The following is a 25,284-nucleotide window of genomic DNA, read 5'->3' on the forward strand; positions in this document are numbered from 1 at the left end:
GACTGCCAGCTTAATGGAATGGCATCACAGTTTCTTTGGGAATAATTAAGCAGGGGGATGAAAATTCAAGTTTTTTGGAGGGAGCTATTGGACTTCTTGGACAATGTGATACCTTAGAGCATGTAAGAAAGTAACTGAATGCTTTTTAGGGGATAGGCAATGTTTGCATCTCTCAGTCTGATAGGGAAAAATAAATTACATTTTAGATACTAGTATTAAAACAGCATGGCGATGTATTTGTCCTGTCATTCCTGTTAAGAAATGATTTCAGAAATGCTCAATAACATCTTGTTCGGCAGCTCACTCTGACTCCCAGACTTACTGGAAGGATCTCACTGTATTTGTTTGCTCTGTAAATCTTACAGTGTGGCCTTTGACCAAAAGTAATAAAAGGTTACCTGACTTGGTATACCAGTCAGGGTTCTCAGTTGTAAGCAACAGAAACCTCTAGCTAATTTCATCAGAAAAGAAGTTTGTTAAGGAGATTAGGTAACTCCCAGTCTCTCTGGGAAAGCCAAGAACCTAGCTCGGAAGCTAGTCAACCAGGAGCAGTGCCACTGAACTGGCCCAGGGAACATATCACTGCCACCTCACAGGCCATGACCATGGGCCCTGCATCTTGCTCTGCCAACACCGGTGACACTAGACACTGAGCGCTGCCACTGCTGCCTCTGGAAGCTACGTTTGCTGCTGCAGCCCTGGACCCAGGTTTCTGGATAGTTCTCGTTTCTTGAGATTTCTTGAGATTCAAAATCTGGGATGAATTTTTTTGGTGGAACCAGTGTATCTGATCATGTGCCTGCACTCTGTTGCAAGAGCAGCTAGGAAAACAAGTATCTAGAATTTTCTGCTTTTGTAGTATTAGGGTTAATGATTTTCCAGACCAAGTAAGGGGAGTTCAGATGCTGAACAACCTGAAAGAATCAGGTCAGTCTACTATACTTGGCATATTGGAGGTAGAGGTGGAAGGATTAAAAATAAGGACAACAGCTACCCTCCTACAGTACTTAAAATAAAATGTCTGCTAATAATAGGTTTGAGGAAAAAATGTCATAACAAAACCCATAATTTCTCAGTCTTTTCATAAGAGCAGCCTCGACAGACAGGAGAGCAAGCACTCTGTTTATTGATAGCTGCTGTGTGCTGGGCGGTGGGTTTTTTGGTTTTTGTTTTTCATTTCACCTCTGATCCACACAACCACCTTGAAAAGTAGACATTATTGCCCCCATTTTTACAGGTAAAGAAACTGATGCTCAGAGCATCTTCCCCAGATTACACAGCTGGTGTATGGCACTGTTAAGATTGAAACCCGTTTGTGTCTGTTTTAAAACCTCTGTTCTTTCTCTTACACCCGGTTTTCCTCCTAACAGAAATTTTGTGAAAGAGCACAGATGAGCTTCCTAATTTAAATCAGAAAATTTGGTGGGTGCTTCTGCATCGTTTCACTTAATAACCCATTGTTTCCCAGTTAGCATGAGTTGGGAGACCCTCCTAGGCTCAGCAGAGTGACTAGCGCTACAGATTCAGGAACCATAGCAACCTAAGAGTCGCTGGGTGCTTTGGGCATCCATGTGGTCATCCAGGATGAGTTTGTGGAATAAGAGAAGAGATGATGGGGTCTTACAAAACGCTGATTTTGAGGGTGGGTCAGAAGGAGAGGAACCAGCAAAAGAAACAGAGTGATTTTTACTTGGTAGGAGGAGATCCAGAATAGGGACCTGTTAGGGGAGTCAAAGAGCATAGTTTAAGAAGGAGGATGTGGTTGGGAACCAGGTGCTTCGAGAATCAAAATAGGATGAGGTGGAAAATAGACCGTTAGAGTGGACTGGCCAAACAGGAAGTTATGATGGCCTTATGTAATTTGAAATAATGTTCTCTGACTCTTACCCTTCTCTGTAAATCTACCATGAAATGCGATGATAGAAACACCATCCTGTACTTTAGGTTTACATACTCAATGGATACGTACAATTTGTGTTTAAATTTTTAATTCCTTTTTTAGGGATGCTTCGATTTTGGTGGCCTTTGGGGCCACACACGTATAGTGAATGGTCTCGATGGACTACAGTGTTTCCTACATCCCATTCTAGTCGCATTTGTTGACTTAGAGGCCATCATCCCTCAAGAATGACTTAGATTGATTCCCCCTCAGTCTGTTGTTTTATCTCTGTCCACTTGGAAGCTAATCTGCAACTTTTCTTCCTACTCATGTGGCCCTGTGAAATCTTCCAACCCCTTATACTATTTGTTTGTCTTTTTTGCAAATCCAAAGAGCCTAATGTCACCTTAAAGCATCCTTGTAATTAAACTTCAAAGAATGAGTGATTCAAATTTAACTAGTTACGGTTTATTTAATTCTTCCCTCTTTAGAGAACCTCTTTAGAGTACACAGGCGTAGGAGTAAAAATAAAAATATTCCAGGAGCGGTTATGGAAAATTATGGGGAAAACTGGAGAGGTGTTGGAATAGATTTTAATGTCTACTGTAAGGTTGTATGTCCAGAGCAGAGTGTGTCTGGGGTGGGCCCTGAGCAGGGCAGCCTCTTCCTGATTTAGGTGCAGGCTTCTCTTGTCCACTCCTGAGCATAGCACGATTTCTGCTGTGTTCTGGGGAGGTGAGATTTCCCTCCTCTCAGTCCTTCTTGTCTCTGCAACAGCCCCGTGCTTGCTGGTCTACTTGTCCCAGCCTGCGCCAGTGCCAGTCATCTCTGCCCTGTACTAGTTGGCCTTGGGAGCTGCGAAATGGGGTGGAAGTAGGGGAGATGAAAATAAAAGCTCTCCCTGCATCTGCTTTTTAGTTTTTGTTTCTGTCCCTCATCGCCTCTCACCCTACTGACGAAGTGAGTGCAGATGGAGGAAGGAGGGGGAAGTGAGACCTAACATTTCTAGTATTCTTTTCCTTTTCTGCTCATCATAGCTCTTCTCCCTCCACGCTCACCCCTTTCTCCTTTCCCCCTCATCACTGTCTGTCTTCCCTATTAGACCAGAGGCTCCAGAAGGAGAAAAACCATGTCGATTTTGGGATTTTGGTCTCTGTGATGCGCCCCCGGGGCCTAGCATATAGAAGACCTCAAAATATGCTTGCTTGGTGAAGGAGTGAGAAGCAGAAGGCGAGTCGAGGGAGTAAGCCATTATCTTTCTATATCATTCTTGACAAATTTACCCTGGTCTGATTTCTTACTCGTCTCCCTAGTCTCTAATCTTGAAGGAGCCTGCATGGAAAAAACATGGTTCCCACAGTGGAGTGCTGGACATTTTTCTGCATGGCGGTTAGTCTGTTGGAGCTATATACTCAAGGAAGCTTTTGTGGGCTGGCCAGAGAAGTGAACCATTATGTGCAACATTGTTTCTATCAGAAAATTCATTCTAAATTCAAATGAATCTACTTACATACAAATTTTGGATTACAACCTTTGCATTAGTTGAGAGATTGCCATTGCATGTGATCCCGTTCAGGCTTTTATTCATTACTAATATATAAATGAACAATAAGCCATTTCTTTGTAGAAGAAACAGAGCCAGAAGTCTTTCCTTCTGAGATTATAAACTATTACATTAAAATGAATTTCATTCATCCAACAAGCATGGTAGTTTATTTCAAATGTATTTATAGAGTGCCTGGCACATGCTAGGCTCTGTACAGAGGATTCTCACGTGAATAAAATAGGGACTCTATCCTGGTGGGGTAGCAGTCAGGTTTCCATTTAACTAGGACGTGGACTCTTATAGCTCAGATCACTTCCAGCTCTGAAATTCAGTAGTTCTTTGATTTTGAATTGCTCTATTCATTCGTCCATTTTCCTTGTCATATGTGGTTCCGTTATAAATGTATTTTTAGATAATGATGGAGAAAGCATATTAACATTCATGAGTAACAATTAATAGCAACTCCACCTTTACAGCTTTGAAGTAATTCTAAATTTGTTTTAATTATTAAGAATGAAAAATCTAGGAACAAACCATTTCTTTTCATTCTAGCTTTTTATCGTAAAAAGAATGACGTGAGATACATTATGAAATTGGCCTAAAATATGATAGGGCTTTACTTTGAAAGTATCTTTCTCAAGGACATATTTATGGGTGTTGCAATTAACAAATATTTTTGTTTGTTTTTTCTGAATGCTTTTCTGTAATTTTCAAACTTTTTATGGTTATGTGTTACTCCCCCACTGCCATCATCATGCACATAGATGTGTGACTTGCATACGACACAATATTTCTTCAGATAAGTAAAAATATTTCAGTGAGGTATGCTTCTTTCCCCAAATCGTTTACTCATGTGTCTTAATAAATGCTGATGAACAAAACCTAGTTTCTGGGAGCTGGAATGTGGGAAATATGGATGTTTATATAACAAATTCTGCAGATATTTGGAACTCCCTGGAGTAAAAAATAAGCCTTTCTTGGAATAAGTTGTGCCTTGGGTTGTGTGGAAATAGTCTTATTCTGCCCTGAAACTTGGAAAAGTTGCCTGGTAGTTAATTTCAAATCTGTTTTGAACTACAGACTTCTTTATTAGTGGATTTCTCTCTTTTTTTTCTTTTTGAGGAAGATTAGCCCTAAGCTAACTGCTGCCATTTTGCTGAGGAAGACTGGCCCTGAGCTAACATCCATGCCCATCTTCCTCCACTTTTTTTTTTTTTTATATGTGGGACGCCTACCACAGCATGGCCTGCCAAGTGGTGCCATGTCTGCACCTGGGATCTGAACCAGCGAACCCCTGGGCTGCCGAAGTGGAACGTGCAAACTTAACTGCTGTGCCACCGGGCCGGCCCTGTTGATCTCTTATTTTTAATTAAAGGCTGTAATTCAAGTAATATATTAATAGTTTCTAGCAAGTGAATTGGTGACCGTTTCCTCCCAGGACCTGGAGAGAAACAGATACTATATCTAGCGTCTAGAATCCCATTCACTGGTCAGGGTAGCAGAATAATCCCTGAATTAGTACTTAAACTTGAATTTGTAAATACGTTTTAGAGTGTTATTTTTCTTCTTTACAATAACTACTAATAAACTACATATTTAGTGCCTTATTGGTTTCTTATTCATCATTTTAGCAGTTTCTTTTAATGTAAGAATCAATCTTTAGCTAGAATCTGGCCCCCATAATTATGAAAAATTGAAAACCCACATTTGAGGACTAGTTCAGCTGTGGTAAAAAAAATGCATAAATTATTCAGTAATTTGCTTCTGTGATCCTCTAATTATTCTTTGCTGTCCTGTTTAATACAGAGTGATAACTCTTGCGGGAATATACATCACAGTGTTTCTACTGACAAAAAGAGGTCGTTATCTAGAGTTGACAAGAATCTTGAATTATTAAAACACGCTGGACTCATATTAACCTGGTTTAATTGGTACTTATTGTTTCACCATGATAGAAATTAAAGGTAGAGCCACTTCCACAAATTTATTGAAAGGTTGTTTTTAACTAAAGTTTCCATTTTGGGAGAAAATCACATTATTGCAAAGTAATGAGTCAAATTTTAAATGAGGGAAATGCTTTTCTTGATAACTGGCACATAATGGGTACACAATAAATAATTTCATTTATGACAAAGAAGGTCAATATTTAGGTTTAGAAGTTCAGGCTGTTTTGCAATCCACAGGTCTGCACGTTGTGAGGGGTTCTCCTTCTATTTGTGTGTTAAGTATGTGCATGTGGTGCCAAGTCCGTAAGCTTTTTATCGTTTTATGTGCAGTTGTGTTATCTTTTTCACTTCTGTTTGCTTTTACTCTTGAACATTTAATTAAGGTAGATTTTTGCTTGTGCTGAGTCAAGTTTTGCTTATACTTGAGTTTTTTCTAAGTTCGTTGTGTACAGCAAAGCACAAAATCAGAAATTTATGGTAAATATGCCCCAGAAGAGGACACTGTTAGCTTTCTAAAGTCTTTGACCCTTTCTCAGGGGAAGACAGAATAAATTAAACACTAATATTAGGCCCACTTTGTATAATTAAGAACAAATAAATGAACCACCAACACAAAACAAAAACTGGCATCTGAAAATGTGTCATTTGATCTTTTTTTTGTGAGGAAGGTTGGCCCTGAGCTAACATCTGTTGCCAATCCTCCTCTTTTTGCTTGAGGGAGATTGTCGCTGAGCTAACATCTGTGCCAATCTTCTTCTGTTTTATGTGGGATGTCGCCACAGTGTGTCTTGATGAGTGGTGCTAGGTCCGCACTCAGGATCCGAACCCGCGAACCCAGGGTCACCCAATCGGAGCACATGAACTTAACCACTACACCACCAGGCCAGCCCCTGATTGGTCTTTTTAGAAAGCATATACAGAGCAGTGGGGCCCTGAGTTTCAAAAACGATGCCATATGAAAATTAAACCTGATGCCATGTAAAGGACACTAAACTCTGAATAACCACTTTACTTTGTGTTCAAACATTGAGCTTCATATAACTTCTGTTTATTTATCATTTATTTCTAATACCTGAAGTGAACTTGATTTTAGGGGTTAAGAAGATAGCAGATTCATTTCTTCTAGGAAAGTTCTAAGGCAGTAAGTCTTAAACTCTTAAAAATTTCAACCTGCTGTTATGTCTTATGTTCTGAACATATGTGGTTTTCTCTGTATGTAGTTAATACGTGTGTTTAAGTGAAAAATATGTTATAGGACACTACCTTAAGTATTCAAAATCTTGATAACGTAAATATTAAAGTGAATTTTATTTTTTATTACAGTTCTGAGGTATAAATCACGTACTATAAACTTCACCCTTTTATAGTTTACAGTGGAGTGGTTTTAGTATATTCACAGAGCTATGCATCGATCACCACTATCTAATTCCAGAACATTTTTATCACCCCCAAAAAGAAACCCCATATGCATTAGCAGTCATTCCCCATATCCCCCTAATGCACCCCGCCACCAACTGTAGGCAACCACTAATCTACTTTATTTCTATATGGATTTGCCTATTCTAGATATTTCATAGGCTGGAATTATATAATACGTGGCCTTTTGTATCTGGCTTCTTTCATTTGGCATAATGTTTTTAAAGTTCATCCATGTTGTGGCATATATTAGAACTTCATTCCTTGTTATTGCCGAATAATCTTCCCTTCTATGGATATATCATAATTTGTTTATCCAAAATTGATTAAATTTATTTTTGAATTGAAAATTTGACGATCCTCAAGGCCCTCCATAGTTTTCGCAGGTTTCGTTCCCTTCTCTCTCTATGTCCATGGCCCACACCTTTCATGGCTGGGTTTTCACTGTCCTATTTCCTTGTTTAAGGACTATCTCAAAAACTACCTCTTTTCCAATTTTTTCCCCCGATCCTTTGAGTAATAAGTAATCTCTCTTCCTTCAGGTTGTCACAGTTCTTTGTCTATGCCACAGTTTCAACTTGGGCTTTTGGTTATTTGTGTTCTTGTCTCTCATTTCAGATTTTAATCCATGAGTCAGGGACATTTCTGTTGCTATCATAAATAGCCTTGCAGATAGCCCAAAATCAATAAATAGTTTTTAAATTAGTTAATGAGATCATTGGAGATCACCTGGGTGTCATAAGACTAAGGCTGTAATTGATAGTTATTATTTCTAGTTGGGATGCCAAAAAACCGTCTCAGGAATTAAGAAAGGTAGCTATATTTTTGGAAAAACCTGTCTTCCCATTCTTAGTGCAGGGATTCAGTGCCTGGGACACAATTGGGACTCAATAAATGTTTTGAAACGGACCCAGTATCCAGTAGTAGGACTGGGGAAATAATATCTCCAGAGAGGAAATTGTATATTTATTTATAACATGCTTAGAAGGCTCAAGTTTGATAGGGAGTGAGTGAGCACCTATGCTGGTCAAATGAGGAAAATGTTTGGAGGGTACCTCTTTGCAGGAGAGCCCCAGAGCAGCTGCTTTTCGTTTTTACATTGGATGTGTCATTTTTGGGTATGTCAATAAATGTTTGCTTTTTTCTTTTCCCTTCCAGAGAGGTAGTTTCACTGAAGCCTTAATAAAACAAGCTGTAATAAGTTCTCCTCTAAGTTCAAGGGCTGAAGGTACATCTCCCATCTTTTTAGAAGCCGTATTTGGACCAACCTTAGGTCTGACGTAGAATTGCAAATTAGAATGAGGGTCTTTACCTTCTGACGATAGGGCCTCCGCCAGCTGCTCTCCTTGAGTGCAGGATGAACTTTGATTCTGGGCTAATGTTTCTAGCCACATCCACAGGGCTTTGTAAAGAAAGAAAGATGTTATTGGTAGGTTCTGTTTTTGAAGAAAAAGGAATAAACGGGTTTCTGCAAGCATGGCAAACAACTTCTCATATTCTAGTGCTAATTACCTTATGTGGTCAAAGATCAGAGAGCCCTGGGCAGGACAGCAGCCCAATGTTGGAAGAGTTAAGCACTTGGGGTTCTGTTTTTCCCATAACAGTTGTTCCAAAAATAGGACTGTGCTGTTTTTGGAGTAGATGATGCTACTCCATCATCTTATGATTTTCTAAAACTTAGATATTCAAACAATTTGAAAACTCGTTGCAGTAGGAATTATAAAAGTTTAGTGGCTTTCATTTTTATCTTCTCCATTTCCTCTAAGTTGCTACAGACATGCCAAATTTCTGTAAATATATACAATTAAAAATATTTTAATTATAATACATGAGTAGGTATTCTTGGCAGTAGATTCCTGTGGAGGTTTTGTTTCATATTTTGTGCACTTCTCACGGTTTTGTTCTTTATGTAATAATAATGTATAAAGTTACCTTTATTTTCCTTTGTGTGTATTCATCTGATTTTTTTGTATACTTTTCTCACCCGGTCTTTTGTTTTCTTAATGCTTGCTGTGACACTAGGCCATATAAAGAAATATTGACCCTTACCAAACATTTTCATTCATTTTATACTGCTCTCTTGGCACTGAGAAAAGACAGTATTTTCCCCTTTGATACATTCTTTATAAAATAAAAGCCAATGCAGGGTGAAAATATCCTATTGCTTTAGTAATTCCGACAAAAGGTCAGCATCAATAATAAAAGATGAAAAAGAGAAATTGAGTGGATTTGCTCTTTTACAAACTCCTATCTGAAGAAAGAATATAATATATACACAATTTCCTGATAACTGCCGTTGGTGTCCAAAATCTGATATTGTTGCATGATAACCTGACATTGCTTCCTGTTTCTGAAGGAATGATTGGATGTGAAGCCAAAATGCTTGCTAAATCGGGAAACTGCCATTACGGAATGCACAGGAAATCAAGCTGCTTAAGCCGTTGTGCTGAGACACAAGACTAACTGTAAACCGTACAGGCTGCATGTCTTCCCACTGCCGTGGCTGGTTTTAAAAACTGGCTTCAAATAAGTGAAAGGCCAAGCGTTATTATCATAGTAGCACTAAAGCTAAGGATAAGAATTATAGAGTTGGCTGACTATAAAGGAGACCCGTCTAACAATTAGAGCTGTGCAGCAGAGCTCTCTAAAACATAGTGTGCTCCCTCCCCGTGCCTGTAAGTGTTCAAACAGAAACTGGATGAGTACGCACTTAACTGGTGCATTGATCAGAGGCCTGATGGGAAGCAGATGGCACACTCAAATTGGATAAGTTGAGGAGCTTTTAATAAAAAGACTACTTACCACCCTATAGAGTATAGTAACAATACAAGAGCAAGCAAGAGGGGTGGGCAAGGGCCAGTACCTAAACCTGAGGAAAGAGGAGGGAATGGTACCAAACCTCAGGAGAGAGGGCTGTGTAGAAATGGCTGCCTTGCAGGAGTTGAGCTCTCCAGTCAAGGGACACTCTGTCCGTTGAGAACACATAGAGATGCAGCCAGGGAATCAGTCCCCTGACTTCAGGCTCCTCTCTCTCTTATCCCCATTGGCCAAACCTAAGCAACAGCCTGAGGACAAGGACTGATGTAGCTCTTAACAGTTCAGCCTGCCCAGGCTCAGAGCAGGATGGAACTAGGTGGAGAGTGGATCTGGAGGGGTAGATGGCAGCTGCCCAGCACAGATGTTATAAAAGAGATTCCTGTATTGAAAGGAGCATTCCTATCATCAGCACTGATATTGCAGAACTCGTTTCTATGAAGAATCACTGAGTCTCAAAAATACTTGAGGTTACCCGTTTCAAGCATCCAGAAAATACAGACTTCCTATTCATCCAACATCTTGTTTAATGTTTTCGGTTACAGAGAACAAAATCATACTCCAAGAAGTAGCTTGTTCTGTAGTTAGACAGCTCTAATTATTAGAAGGTTTTTCTTGCATTGAAATCTGCCCTCCTGTACTTAGAGTGCTTACTAGTTCTCTCTTTTGGAGCCACACAGAACCAGGCTACTCTGTTGCCCTTTGTCTTTTGTCTCCATTATAGCCTTTTTATTGTTGTTATTTAACAGTCATTTATTCATCTCGCATGTAATGAATGGCCACTGGGGGCCAGAACATGTTCTAGTTGCTGGATAGTCAGCTGTGAACAAGACAAAACTCCTGCATTCGTGAAGCTTATATTCTAGTGAGTAGAAACAGACGTTGGACAAACAAATACGTAATGTGATGACCAGTGGTGATAAATGCTGAGACTGTCAGCTGTTAACCATCGTTTGCAAGAGAAAACGATGGTTTAAGTTGGGTCTAAATTCATTATGAGTCATCTGTGTAGTGCAGTTGCCAAAAAGCCTAATTCCATCTTAGGCTATGTAAATAGAATGCCCGACACTTGAGAGGTCGTGTTTCCTCTGCTTTCTTATTGTCCAGCTGGGCCTGGAGTATTGCATTTGCATTCTAGAGGGACATTGACAAACTGGAACTTGTTCAGGGGATGTCCCCATTATAGCTTTTTAAATAATTGAAGAAAACCATCCTATCCCCACAGAGAGTTCTTTAGGACAAACCTTCCCAGTTTTGTCAACGGTTTCTCAAACCGTATGATTTCTGTACTCTTAACTATCTTGGTCTTTCTCCAGATAATTAATTTCCTCTTAAATTGCTGCCCCCAGAATTTAACTCGGTTCTCTAGATGTGGTTTCAACTTGAGTCATGCCCAGTGGACTGTTTCTTCCCTTGATCTGGTTATTTAATTTTAGTAATGCAGCTGAGGATTGAATTTCCTTTTTTTTTAAACAGCTGTGTTTCTTCTGACTCTCACTGTTAAAGTACTGTTAAGCTAGGTCTCCAGCATTTCTGTTTGTACAATTTATGTTTATACCTAAATATGGGACTCAGTATCTATCTCTGTTAAAATGTCATCTCATTGCCGTCCATGCAGTATTCTACACTAAGATTCTTTTGACTGTCGTCTGTCATCTAATCTACTGATTAGATGTCCTCTACTGAATTAATAAGCGTATTCTCAGACTTCATCTGTGCGATTAATTGTTCAATTAAAAAAGAATAATGACACCAGTGCATTCTTTCAGGTTACAGCCGTTCAATAATTAATACTCTTTTAGGAATATTTCTAAGTATATGGCATTTCAGAAAACTGAACACTCTTAACTATGTCATCCATCTCACATTTCTTCATTTTATCCAAACATTTTCAAGAAATGAAGATATATTCTGTGTATGGCATTTGTCTCTGATACTAGGCTTATCAAAAAAACACATTAGGATAATCTGGCATGACATCAGAAATACAATAAGCCATGGCTCCTCCCTCCTACCCCCACGTCTTTCTAATCTACCTACTTAAAAACCCAAGGTAAAATTCTGTTCGACTTGAACCAGGCTTACCTGTCTTTGGTTTACCCTTTCTCTCTGTTTCCTTTTCTTCTTTTCTGAGACCTTTTCCTTCATCTGTAGAGAGCTTGCCAGTAGTGACCCTCTTGGTTCCTGAGGATGAGATGAGGCTAAAGCTTAAAAGTGACCTTTGTTCCCTCTTTTCAGGATGGGCTACCATTTCCAAAGTCCCTTCCTTGATCAAATCTGGAACATTGAGGTAAAATAGAAGTTGAATAATTTGGCCTTTGGACTTTCGTGAAGTTTGTATCATCTTCCCCAGGATTTTTATCTTGCTTCTGACAGAGCTTAAAAAGAAAGTGCCAGTGGGTATGTTGCTTCAGTTGCTGCTGCTGTCTGTCCCTGAGCTCTTTCTGGGCTCTCTCTGGCCTTCCTAAGGCACTTGCAGGGAGTGAACTCTTGTGTTCAGTCTGAGGTTTGTGCCCAAAGTATTACTACATGTTTTTGGTTTGGTTTTTAATTTGCAAGCTCCCAGTAAGACTACAGTGTTTTCTTTCAAGGCCTCCTTATTTATGGGTAGAAAAACGACAGTACAGTCATATGTTGCTTAACGACTGGGATATATTCTGAGAAATGCATTGTTAGGCGATTTCTTCCTTGTGCAAACATCATAGAAGATACTTACACAAACGTAGGTGGTATAGCCTACTACACACCTAGCCTGCATGGTACTGATCTTATGGGACCACCGTTTATGCCGTCCATCGTTGACTGACATGTCATTATGGGATGCATGACTGTATTGACGTCATCCTTCCTGGGGATATTTTTGTTTTCCAAAGAGTTTGATAGCCTGTTTTCTAGGATTTTCTAGATTAAATGTATAACATTGTGACTCCACTCAAATGTTGAAAACCCATACACCTTGCTGGCAGTGTGACTTTTAAAGGGGAGAGTTACTGAAGCTGTCCATCTCTTGTCTAGTAGAAGTGTCCATGGACCGGAAAGTGGTTAAACATGCTAAACCTGTAAAGTCAAGTGGCTTCTAGCTGAGGATTTGCATTGACTGCAAGTATCAGAAATGTGCTTGTGCTGACTGGAGTATATTAGCTAAGTTTAGAAATAAGAGGCTGTTGAACAATTTTCCTTGCTTTTCATGTGCTGCAGAGAAAAGGCTAAATTCCATCTGGTGCACACTATTGTGGGAATCGTATGCTTTAGATTCATAAACATAGTATGTTCAAGTTTTCTGGATTTGGCATTTGCTTCAATATGTTCGGTGTTGATTTTATACTGAGTGTCAGATTCTTTCCTTTTGACTATAACTGATTTTTAGTCTTTGAAGAAAGTCATCCTTAGGTTTAGTACCTGCAGCTGTGACAGGGTTTATGTGAGCGTCGTTGTCCACCTGAGGTTCCTTCAGGAGTGCTGCCATAGCAGTCGTGCTTCCGTGAACACTTGTGCTGGTTTATACCATTGTCCTGGCATAACTCACTCTCAAAAGTGGCTTGATTTGGAAGAAAAATTATACGGTTCCCTTGGATATGCCGGAGAGTATCCTAGCAAGCGAGTGGTTCCCACTGTGTAGTCATTGCTCTCACCTCTGGCCTTCTGTACTCACCTTTCTTTACAAAAAAGAATCCAGAATGATGCTAGGACCAGAAAACCGAATGATCCTTGGAATGCTGTTAGTCTTCTCGGAGGGACATGATTACGTAGTCCTTTAGAAGGATAGAGATGATACTCATGGCTGAGGAAAACCTTTCATCGCTTTCGTAGATTGAAAATACATTTTCTTAATGTAACCGAACTTTTCTAGCTGAATTGATCTCTTGAAAAACTGGTCAGGGATGGCTTCTTAGTAATATCTGCTGATTAAATGAAGTCTTGACACCTAATGGATCTTTTGAAGAATCCATGGGCTTTTGCAAGCCACACTGCATTTTTCTCTGTCCAAGCACTGACCACTCTGTCCGTTTTCCTATCTCTTTCACTAGATGGGAGCACCTGCAAGGCAGGGACCATGGCTTTATGCATCTTGCTCCCAGCATTGATCATTCAGTAGGTGTGGAAGAGAGAAAGAGAGAGAAAGAGGGAGATAGAGGAAGAAAGGGAGCTGTAAGTGAGCCCTGTTGCTTTCTGATTCCTTTTAGGAGTTGGAGCGCCTCAGCTGCCTGTCTGGAAATATGAAAATGTTTTAGGAAATGGCCTCCACAATTTTCGGAATAGGACAAATCATTTAGTTTCCCAAGTTTGCTACTCTGCAACAGGACTTCTCAACCTCACCACTGTTAACATTTTGGACTGGATGATTCTTTGTTGTGGGGGTTGCCTGTGCATTGCAGGATGTTTAGTTAGCAGCATCCTTGGTCTCTACTCACTTAATGCCAGTAGCACACCCCGTCCCAGCTGTGACAACCAAAAATGTCTCCAGACATTGCCAAATGTCTGAGGGGCAAAATACTCCTCACAACCCATCCCCCCCCCTCCCCCCGCCCCTCGTCAAGAACCACTGCTCTGCAGGAGCTCCTGTCTCGGATATATGTGGAACAGAGGAACCAGCGAATAACAGAAATTTGGAGGTGGAAGGGAACTTAGAAATCATCTAGCATGTTGTTTCTCCTGGTGCTTGTCACCCCCACTCCAACACATACCGCTTGTGTGATACGTGGAGAAACTGAGACTCAGGAATGAGTGACTATTAAAAAGAAAAAATACAAGCATTTGAGGTAAAACTGATTTCAGACTATAGGCTTTTTTAAATTTGTGTATAGATATTGAAAGGATGTTCCTTTCAAGTAACTCAAAATAAGAAAACATCAGCTTACAGAAATAGATAAGGAGGGAATAATTCATATCACAGAAAAACTAAAGGCTAGCACCACTAAAAAAGAATTTAAGATGTACATTGAACATTTTGCGGATTAAAAAGAACAGAGCAAACTCACTAGAATGTGGCTGGTTTTCTGGCACAGCCTTGTGGAGCTGTGGGGCTTCCCATTAGACTATTTTAAGTGTGTGTGTATAAAAAGAAACAGAGCAGAGCATTTAAAGCAACAATAATTTACCTTTTTCCAAAAATGACTTGGTTTTTATATCTAGATAGTCGAGGTAATGGCCTACCTGATGAGAGGCCTCTACTGTAGGTCAGTTATGTTTTATAAGGGCATTTTGTATCTTACAGAGAATTCTCACATAAAGGTAGGAATACCAGATCAAATATTAGCCGCTTGTGGTTGTTTGAAGACTCATCTCCATAACCAAGAGAATTTGGTTCTCACACTTTGTACCTTTTACTTACAAACAGCTTTAAACAGGTTTATGTTGTACTTCAGCAGAAATTTTAGAGGGTCAGCAGCCTGAGACGCTTTGCAACTGGAAATAGGCAACTCAGAGTTTCTCATGCGTGGAAGCCGCCTTTTGTTTTGATCCCTATCATTCTCAGTCTGTCTTTTTCGAGATTCTGCTGGAAGGACTGTCCTGAGTGAAGAGGTAGAGAAAATGGCAGGATCCTGAGACACCGGGTCCACACAGTCCCTGCTCTTTGAGGTAGGGTAAAATCCAACTGAGGGATTTTTGTCAGAACTTTGGGTTGAGAGTATCAGATTTAGATTTCGTCTTGATTGTTCTTTCTTGTTGTTTTGGGACCATCACATCTCATCTTACACGACAGGGATGTTTCTGAAAAATTGTGGATAAATGCATTTTTAATAAATCAAAAAGCACCAGTGGAATTTACTAATTGAATTTATCCTAAGGTTCTGGTCACTTATTTCCTTTAATAGCCAAGTGATCACAACCATTTATCTCTTTATATAAGCTGGGTTTTTCTTTTTTTTATGTTCTTAAACCTGGCACCTTGATTCTCAATGAAAAACTTGGACCCATGTATGTTGGTGATTTGTTGAACATTCGTTAACTGAAAACCTGCCGCTCTCTTTTAGTATTTGAAATCCCTTGGTAGGGAGGCATGTTTTCTCAGAACCAATCTTTTGGAGGACCTCAAAAAATTAGTTATTTTGGCAAGAAGTCCTATCTGAACTTTTTGGATCATTACAATATTATGCTGATTTATCTGAAAAATGGATTCTGACTTGAGTAACTGTAGAGTCCTGGCAGACATGAGCATGTCAGATGTCTTGGCACAGTTTTGGGGCAGAGGGGGACTTTCCTACTTCTTTGTGTAATCCACAATCATAATACGTGGGAGTTTTTTGAAATTTCTTCTGTGATACTGCATGGCTTAGCTTTTCATAGCGTATGTGCTGCTCCGTGAAAACAGGCTCTGTGTATGTCTGTATATATTTAAATGAAATGAAAAAGGAGTGAAATCCAAGAAATTCCTTAACTTTGCAGTAGTGATTATTTTTAGACCAGTTTCGTGTGTTCCAGAAGATCTCTTTTAAGTCAGTTGATTGGAACTTGGAACAGAGCTTCCCATAGAAACAATAGTATAGTATATGTGGTGGTGAAGTTTCCAGACTAGCCCTCAGAGCTTATTTAACCTATCATATGCTAACATGTGTTACAGTACAAAGGACAGTGATGTGTAGCTTATCAAAACGTTGTTCAGTGATGTTCAATCTGCAACCTGTTTCAATGCTAGAAATGAAATAATATTGAAAAATTAAAAAATAATAAATTTTATTTCTCTTAAAAGGTGGGTTTGGAGGCAAAGTAGTTTTAAAGAGACTTGGTGGTGTGGTGGAAGAGCCCCCGGTAGACCTTAAGATGTCCTGCTTAGCAGTTTGAGCATCTTGAACAGTTAAGTCAACCTCTCCAGCCTCAGTTTCTTCAAATGTCATGAAGTAGTTGTGAGGATCAGAGCAGAAAGTGCACATGAAGGGGATTTGTAATCTGTAAAGCTTACAGTATATAATCTATACAATATATAAGTTCTGGTTCTTTCTGTAATTATGTAAATCCTATGACTTGGCCTTTCTTTTTCTTGACACACATGTACCAGTAGCAAAACTCTTTATGCTTAACAACAATTAATAAGGTCCCATTTAGCTCACAGACCACAATAAATGCATGATATTTTGACTCACTTGGAAGACTGCAATATTTGCTTTTTTGAGACAGTGGTTGGAATTTCCAAAGTAATCTCTCTCTCTCCTCTATCTCACGCTCTCATTTTTCTAGTCTTCAAATTTCTCCTATTCTTTCCTTGTCTGAGTATCTTTCTTAATCACCTTCTCAAGTGTCGGGTTACACACCAGGGCTCATACTCCAGGCTGGCCTGCCAGTGGCCCTGGCCTCTCTCTGACCTGTGCCTCTGGCCTCAGACCAGCTCTACGCTGTCGACAGGCTGTACAGTTGACCGGCTCCAACCAGGGGCCCTCTTCTGCTCCAAGTCTCACCAGACACTGAGCAGAGGCAGCCTGGAGGGACCACAGCCTTGCAACCGTATTTTTGATGGCACAGGCCTAGCCTTGGGCCCTGAGGCCAAGAGTAAAACTAGAAGTGCAGTGCGCCCACTCCCCCAAACCTGAGGAGTTTTTCTGGTAGAAGTAGTGTTAGGAAAGGAAAAGGGGACACAGTGGCCTTCACAGAGCAAAGCTTCCCTGTTCCCTGCCTCAGTCATTGGGGCACGTGGGGTTGGCGGGGCTGCTTGTGTACGTGTAAGATTCACGGTAACCCGCCAAACAAAGAGGCAAATAGAAGGGGGCTTATGAAAGTATTATTTTTCCTGTCACAGTTATAAATTTAAAGACTAAATAGAATAATAAGCTTTAATGTTGGAAGAGGCCTTAGAGATCAGGAAATACAACTTACTCATTTTGGAATGGAGGAATCTTAAAGTGGACAGGTTAACTGATTTGCAAGTGTCTTGTGCCTTCCAATCATGAGTCCTTTCATAGGATGTCCATAAGATATGCCATCTGGCTCTCGCTACCCTCTCTGTTCTCTGTGTACAGTTGGCATTGATTTTGCACAGCTGTGTGCCAAAAGCCTGGGCTCTGCCTGACAGTCTACCAATGAAGTAGGAGTGAGCCAACCCCCCACCTCTGGTTCCCTCCTCCCACCGCAGAGAGAGTTAGTAGTATTTATTAAGCAAGGCAGTTTGTAGGAGCTGTAGAAACAAGAAATGTGACACAGTTTCTGCTCTTTTAGAGCTCACAGTCCTGTATTATCGTATATCATCAGAGGGAGCCAATTCGGGACCATGCAGCACTTGCCGAATTAGATATGGTTTCTAGTTTTGTTTCTTCCACTGATTCTAGTCAAGACTTCGATCCTTTAGTTCTTGGGCCTTAGTTTTCTTATCCATCAAATGAGGAGATTTGAGTTCTGAAGCCCTTATATCTGTACATTCTGTGAGCCACAGTCTCATGATACTTTTTAATTTTGATTGTCAGGCTTTTGATCCCTGTTATTCTTTTTATTTCAAGAAATCCTTAGCCAGGATGTAGGTGCTAATTGATTTATATGCTGATATGATAGGCATCTTAGCAATTTATTGAACCACAGGCTAGAAAGAGTCTGGAAACATATAATGATTCATTTCTTCAATTCTGAGGCAGGACTAGATCCCAAACCTATATAAAATAATTTGGATTATTACATACCTCATTATGTTGGTAAAATAGAATATACCTGCTTTTGAATATTCAGACTTAGAAAGTAAATTAGAGGATGATTATTATAAAAAAGCTTTTGACTTTACAAAGGGATCTCACAGAATTCTTTTCAATAGTGAGTTCCTCTAATGCATTTTAAATGTGGTATGATTTCCAGAAGGTTAGTTTATGTGCATCAGAAACAATACACTTGGTTACATTTACAATTCATAGTTCTCTGCAGCAACACTGAGCATGTGCACACCAAATATGCTTTCTGTTACCTAACTGGGAATTTTCTATGGTTTGAGAGGTTTTTTGCCATTGTGTTGGAATTTTAGGGACCTTTCTTCCCTCACTCTCCATGTTCCTCCCAATCTTCAGGCAGCATTTACTTATGAAACGAGTAGCTCAAATATGGGAAATCATCTTTGGCTGTTGGCTGAGTCACCCATTTTGGTGATGAACCTGTGACTGGGGAGGTTGGAACACGGACCACGTCGTGTAGTGGCTTTCTGGAGTGGCAGGAACGCGGACCATGTAAAAACAGATGTTGGTGCAAATTTGAGCACTACCTCTCACTAGTGTTACGCAAGGTACTTGACCCCTCAGCGTCTCAGTTTTTTGTTTGTAAAATGGGAATAGTAATAATCATGACAATGCTGATAGCACAGGATAGACGAGAGCATTAAATCTTTTCTGAAGGGGCTGACAAAGTAGGCACTCAATGAAAGCTAGCTCTGCCCTTCCCTTCCTAATTCAGGGAGCAGTCAGAAAGCAGCAACAAAATTGCAGCTCTGGGAGCAGCAGTGTCTGAGGCCCCCCGGAGGTTGAGGCAAGCAGGGCAGTGCGCATTAGCAGGATGCGGTGGTGGGTAGCCTGGTGTCATGGTTAAGCCCTTGGCCTCCAGAGCCAGAGAGCCTGGGTCCAACTGTACTAGCTCTGTGATCTTGGAAAAGGCATTTATCTGTTCAGTACCTCAGTTTCCAGGAAACTGAAACTGAGGCAAATAGCACTTACCTCATTGCGTTGTTGGAGCTCCTGTGCGTTAGTTTGTGTAAAGAACTCAGAACAGTCCCTGGCACGTAAGTCTCTGTGTTTGCTATAGTCTACTACAGTGAAAATCTTTCTTGGTCAGAGTTTAATGCAAACTTCAAAAACATTGCATGGAATGACTATAGGCTTTATAAAGAAAGCTGATCTTTTCCATCCAGGAGCCTGTTTCTGAACAGTGCTTGGCCAGTTTCTTTAAATGGAGATAGATTTGCTCTTAGAAGTCTGCACTAGTCTTCATCTCTTCCTCTCTCCCTGCATATCCACTCTGTACGGCTTTTGTTATTAATGTGGAGCAGTTGAAGTCACTGACTTGGGTGCAGGCCAGGCCAGTGTCCTGTGGGCATGTATTACTTTCCTAGACTCTGGTCATGAACAGGATGATGGAAGTCAGAGGTACGGGGAAGCTGGGGAAGCTGTCCTTTTAGGCGGCCTGCATGAAAGGTGTGTTCGCTGTCTTTATCCCATTGCTCCTGATAGTTCAGAATCTTGTTTAGTCTCTTAGTAATGTTTTTTCCTCTTATCCTACAACCTTTATCTTTTTGGGCTGTTACTTTGCGTGTTCTCTAGTTAGACAGACTAATGCTGTTTTGTTATGTGTCTTTCTCCATTGTTTCATTGTTGAAAATCTTCTCTTCAGTTAACTAAATATTTATTTGAGGCAGATAAAATTTCTCCATAAAGCTGTATATTTGTGTAGGATATCGATAGATAGATAATCATGTTTGGGGATTACTAAGTCCATATTATCTTTTTTCTCTGTAAATAAAATAACCCTGTGGGGAAAATACTCATTGAAATAGCAAGTGAAAGTGTGTTTCTCTCAGGAATGGTGTAATTTGAGAACCCACTTTTATTTTCTGCTCTGCTTTTGTATTTGGGGCTTGGGAAACTATGTTTTTGTTATTTTGGAAAAGCAATGGAATTTTATCAGACATTTTCCTGAAACTCCCTACCTTCACCTTTTCCTGAAATACTTTTTTTCAAAGTCCTGTTTTCCTCTGTGAAGAGGTTCCATCATTTAAAAAGTGTAGGAGCTTGGTCCGTTGAAGCCTTTTTGATGGTCTGTGGGCTTTATAGAAGAAGACTGTTTGTCTGAGAAACGGCCCTTGGAAGATCATGTGACCATTTAGCGTGCAACTTGGGGCCGTGATTTGTTAGCTAGAGTCGTTCAGATTGTTTTCAGTATCTGCAAACAAATATGTGGCCTCGGACCCTTTTGTGCCTTGCGACTGGGGATGGGAAATACGTTCTCCAGTTTTAAAGTTTATTCTGACTTGTGTTCCCTAATATTGAGGATTTTCTGTGGTTTTAGTAACTCCCCTGTGAAAGAGAAATTGATTTCTAGTTAATTTTAGCTGCTGCTAAATTGTGACATGCACATATTTCTTTCTAATTTAGCAGTTGTTTACTGTTTTCAATTGGAAAGCAGTAATTGTGAAGTAGAATTCCTGGAACTGTTTTTCTTCCATAGTGGTATGTCACAGATGTTTGAGTGCTCCACACACTCCCCATTCCCTTTTTTTTTTTTTTTTTCTTTTTTAAAGATTTTATTTTTTCCTTTTTCTCCCCAAAGCCCCCCGGTACATAGTTGTGTATTCTTCGTTGTGGGTTCTTCTAGTTGTGGCATGTGGGACGCTGCCTCAGCGTGGTCTGATGAGCAGTGCCATGTCTGCGCCCAGGAGTCGAACTAACGAAACACTGGGCCGCCTGCAGCGGAGTGCGCAAACTTAACCACTAGGCCACGGGGCCAGCCCCTCCCCATTCCCTTTTTAATGTCAGTTTAGTGTCTGAATTTTTTTTTTTTTTTGAGGACAATTAACCCTGAGCTAACTGCTACCAATCCTCTTTTTGCTGAGGAAGACTGGCCCTGAGTTAACATCTGAGCCCATCTTCCTCTACTTTATATGTGGGACACCTACCACAGCATGGCTTGCCAAGCGGTGCCATGTCCACACCCGGGATCTGAACCGGCAAACCCCAGGCCGCCGAAGCAGGATGTGCGCACTTAACCGCTGCGCCTCTGGGCTGGCCCCTCTGAAATTTTTATATATGATTTGGACATAAAATAGCTTGCACTATTCCCCAAACAACATTTCTGCATCCTCTTCTAGAACACGATGAAAAGGGAAAGTGTGCCTTTAGTGTCATGATGTTCTTTAAATAGTCTAGTTCTTTTAAAAGTACATACTTTTATGAAATGTTATAGAAGATTTGAAAATGCTGAAAAGAAAATAAAAATCACTTGTAATTTTACCAACTCAGAGAAAAATGCTGTTAAAATGTTAAGGTATTTACTTCCAGCTTAATTTTCTATGCATATTTGTCTAGATATGCAGTTATTCTTTTATAAGAATGTCTATGAAACTTTTTGAAACCTTTTTTTTTTTAAACATGTGGGAACATTTTCCACATCCCAAAATATTCTTTGAAAATATGATTTTAAAAGGCTGCATAGTTTGGCATATGTTATAGTTTGGCTCTGGAAATACTTAAAGACGTGCCAAATAAAAAAGTCCATTTTGGGGGTGAGGTCTTCCTTCCTAATTTAAAAAATAATTGGTTTAAAAAAGTAATTGAGAACATGTCAATTTTGTGCTTTATTCAAGATAGACATTCATTCTTCACTACATTTCTGTAACAAAATGTTTTCTATATAATCTTTAGTATAGCAAAAACTAATTATAATATTTAATTTTTAGTTATCCATTCATAGATGATTAAACAAGTGAAGTTCTCAAAAATCAACTTATCCTATAAAAAATCAAACTAATTTTGAAATAGTTGTAGTTCTGAAGTCAGGTTAAAATTTTTTGCAACTGAATTTTGGGTTCATCAACTGTGATCAGTTGGTGCCATTGGCTGTGCTGTAATTTCAGAGTGAACTCAACTTTCCTTGAGCCTTCAGGCTGTACAGGGCAGGAAAGGCCATGCGGTCAGGGAAATGCAGCCAGATGGCCCCCATCCTGGGTGCCAAGCCCCCAAGCAGAGACAGATGCCACACCTGACAACCTAGGGTTACCAGCAAATCTTAGTGGCGTTGCTCACCCTTTCCTGGAGAGAAAAGAAGCCCTTCCCCTCTACTGGCATGTTTTGAAACTGCTTTGCAGGCTCTGTTCAGCCTGGTGTAGCAGGTGTCCAGGCAGTAAATTTCTAATGGGCAGCGGAGGAGGAGGTGGTGGCAAAGCTGGGGCTGAGTTGGCAGCTCCTGTGGCTGTCTCATGAAATCCACATTCTGGCATGCTCACGGTCTTTCAAAGGAATCTGGGTAAGTCACTTAACCTTGTGTCATTTTTGTTTACTTGGCTTTTAGAAGGGAGTAGTAATTAAACCAAATGGAACTGTCAGTCAGTGGATCTTAGTGGCGCTTTTCACTTTGAAAGTTGAAACCTGGAGTCACAGAACCATCTGTAAATATCACCCTAAAATTGACTAATGTGGTTTGTCCTTGACACGAGGGAACTGATTTGGGGAGAAGAATGTGCTTAAGAGTTATGTGTCCCTGAATTTATATATCTGTGTACCTACTTAGGAGCAGTATGATTTCATGTATCTTAATCTCTCTGAACCTCATCTGTAACAACTAATCGTAATAACAATTGCTTTCAAGATAAGTGAGATTTTGTATTTTCTAAGTGCATGGTTTTATAAGTGCATGTGCATCACTAGATATTAGTTCCCATGACGACAGGTTTGTGCCGAGTCATCTGACCACTGTGTGGGTTTGTGATTGATCATTGATCATCCTGCAGCCCCACAACAGAGTTATTTCCCCTTCTAAATACAGCCTCGTGCACTGAGCAAAACTTGAAAATGCAAAGCTTTATTTAAAAAAAAAGCCCCCCAAAACACTGACTTAACAAGTTAAAAAGTTCTTGTGAGGGTCGGCCCCAGGGCCAAGTGGTTGGGTTCACACGCTCCGCTTCGGTGGCCCCCGGTTTTGCCGGTTCGGATCCTGGGCATGGACATGGCACCGCTCATCAGGCCACGCTGAGGCGGTGTCCCACATAGCACAACTAGAAGGACCTGCAACTAGAATATACAATTAGGTACTAGGGAGCTTTGGGGAGAAGAAGGAGAAGAGAAAAAAAAGATTGGCAACAGATGTTAGCTCAGGTGGCAATCTTTTAAAAACGAAAAAAAGTTCTTGCGGCTTTTTCCTTCTCTTTCTGTCTCAGAACAGTCCAGATGGTCCACACTGGTCCAGGACTAGTATGGTACCTCAGTAGACACATTTCTTCCATCTTGTTTCTCTGCCATTCTGAGGTTGTTATGCCCATCTTCATGGTCAAAGATGACTCACCATGATCTCTTTTTAGCCAAGAGAAGGGGGTTGATCTAGAAGTTGTACATATGCACTCACATCCTCTTAGCCAGAACAGAGTCACATGACCATTGCTAGCTATAAGGGAGGCTGGAAAATATCATCTTTAGCAAGCCAGACACCCCACAAAAGCTTTGTTAGTATAGAACAGGAGTCAGGAAACGATGATCTGGGCATCAAATCTGCCAGTTACCTGTCATTGTGAATAAAGTTGTATCGGAATACAGCCACGCGCATTCATTTATGAATTGTCTAACTGCTTTCACATTACAGTGGAAGAGCTGAGTAGTTGCAACAGACCATATTGCCTTCAGTGCCTAACGTATTTGCTATCTGGCGCTTTACAGAAGTTTGCTGACCTCTACTATAGAAAAAAGGGAAGTGAATATTAGGGGAGCAACTGGTAGTCTCTGCCACAGTAAGGGACCTGGTAAGCAGGCTGAGTCACTGCCCTGGAAATTCAGAGTTAGGAGTTTGTTCTTATGAGGACTCGTGACCCATGGGGGAGTGAGTTGGTATGCAAGTGATTGTTGAAGAAGCAGTGTTTCAGGAAGGATTTAAGCAGCCAGGCATGAAGTAGCCTGGTGGAGGTGAAGAGGGTAGGGGGAGTACAGAAGGTTGCTTACTGAGGTGAGCTTCCATCTTGGAGTATCATTACTTAAGTACTTTTCCCTCTTCTCTGCAGCCCACTGCTCTCTCTTGGCATTTGATACTTGTTACAGTCCCACCACCACTGCTGTAGGTCAGATGCTCCTTGCCCATTGTCTTCTCACTGGTCTCCCTGCCTGGAGCCTCAGCCTCTTCCAAATGCTCCAAAGTAACCTGCAATAAGTGTGACTCTCATGTTCCCCCCTTTAGAGAACTTCCAGTGGGTCCCATTACCTGCTCACTAAAGGCCCAGCTCCTTGGTTTGTCACTCCAGTTCTAACCACTCTTTGGCCCTAATCTTAATATCCTATCCTGTTTTCCTTCACAGTCTTGCATGCGCTCCGGGCTCCAGCCTCACAGAAACACCTCACACCCCCTCTGCACTGCCATCTTCATGTATTTGCTCTGGTTGTCTCCTTAGCCTCACTCTGTCAAAAAGCTTTGGGGACCTAGGACTGTGGCTGGCACATGGGAGACACACTCACAGCTGGGGCAGGTGGGGGTGCTGACTTCCTTTTGGTGCCGCCTATATTTGTATTTCCCTTTCCAGCTGGGCCCATCTCCCAACCTAAGGGTAAGCTCTCCCTCCTTGAATGCTTCTAGTGCTTCGTTTCTATCTCTTGTGGCACGCACTACTTTCTGTGTGGTATTACGGTTATTCTGTGTGTATTTCTAGTCTTGCAGAGACTGAGGTCTCTGAGGCCGGGTCCAGAACTGACTGAGCTGTGCAGTCTCCCTTTCATCTGGGAGGTGTTGGTCAGTGGATGGTGATGCTGTCTGCAAACAATGCCATACACAAATTGATGCCTCTCACTCAAAATGTAACTTACTAGCTGGAGGAATTTAGGTGCAAAGGAAAATAGAGCTCTAATAATTGTGTTGAAAATGAGTGCCCCTTAAGATCTTAAAAACCTAGAGTGTTTTTTAGCTAGTTTTTAGTAAAAGAACACTACATTTTAAAAGTGTTCTCTTAAGACCTGAAGCAGTATTTGAATGAATTCATATTTTGAAGTTTTAAACAGTTCCTGGAAAAGCCGAGGCCGAGCCAGAAATCAGACAGTGCT

At 40.6% G+C, this 25,284-nt stretch overlaps 1 protein-coding gene across 15 annotated transcripts in view; it reads left to right on the plus strand.

Annotated features, from left to right (window-relative positions):
- GAB1 (GRB2 associated binding protein 1) overlaps nucleotides 1-25,284 on the plus strand; it is a 117,671-nt gene that overhangs the window by 23,774 nt on the left and 68,613 nt on the right. For 2 of the 15 annotated variants that reach the window (XM_014838109.3, XM_070504829.1), the window contains exon 1: nucleotides 19,598-19,692. The exons of 9 other annotated variants lie outside the window; for them this stretch is intronic. The gene's annotated coding sequence lies outside the window, so the exon portion shown is untranslated. Of the gene's footprint in view, nucleotides 1-15,083; nucleotides 15,182-19,103; nucleotides 19,281-19,579; nucleotides 19,693-22,389; nucleotides 22,517-25,284 lie in introns of those variants that run through there. 4 more of the 15 variants (XM_070504830.1, XM_070504833.1, XM_070504831.1 and 1 more) reach the window with 4 other exon arrangements.

Source organism: Equus asinus, chromosome 3, assembly GCF_041296235.1.
Source record: "Equus asinus isolate D_3611 breed Donkey chromosome 3, EquAss-T2T_v2, whole genome shotgun sequence".
NCBI lineage: Eukaryota > Metazoa > Chordata > Mammalia > Perissodactyla > Equidae > Equus > Equus asinus.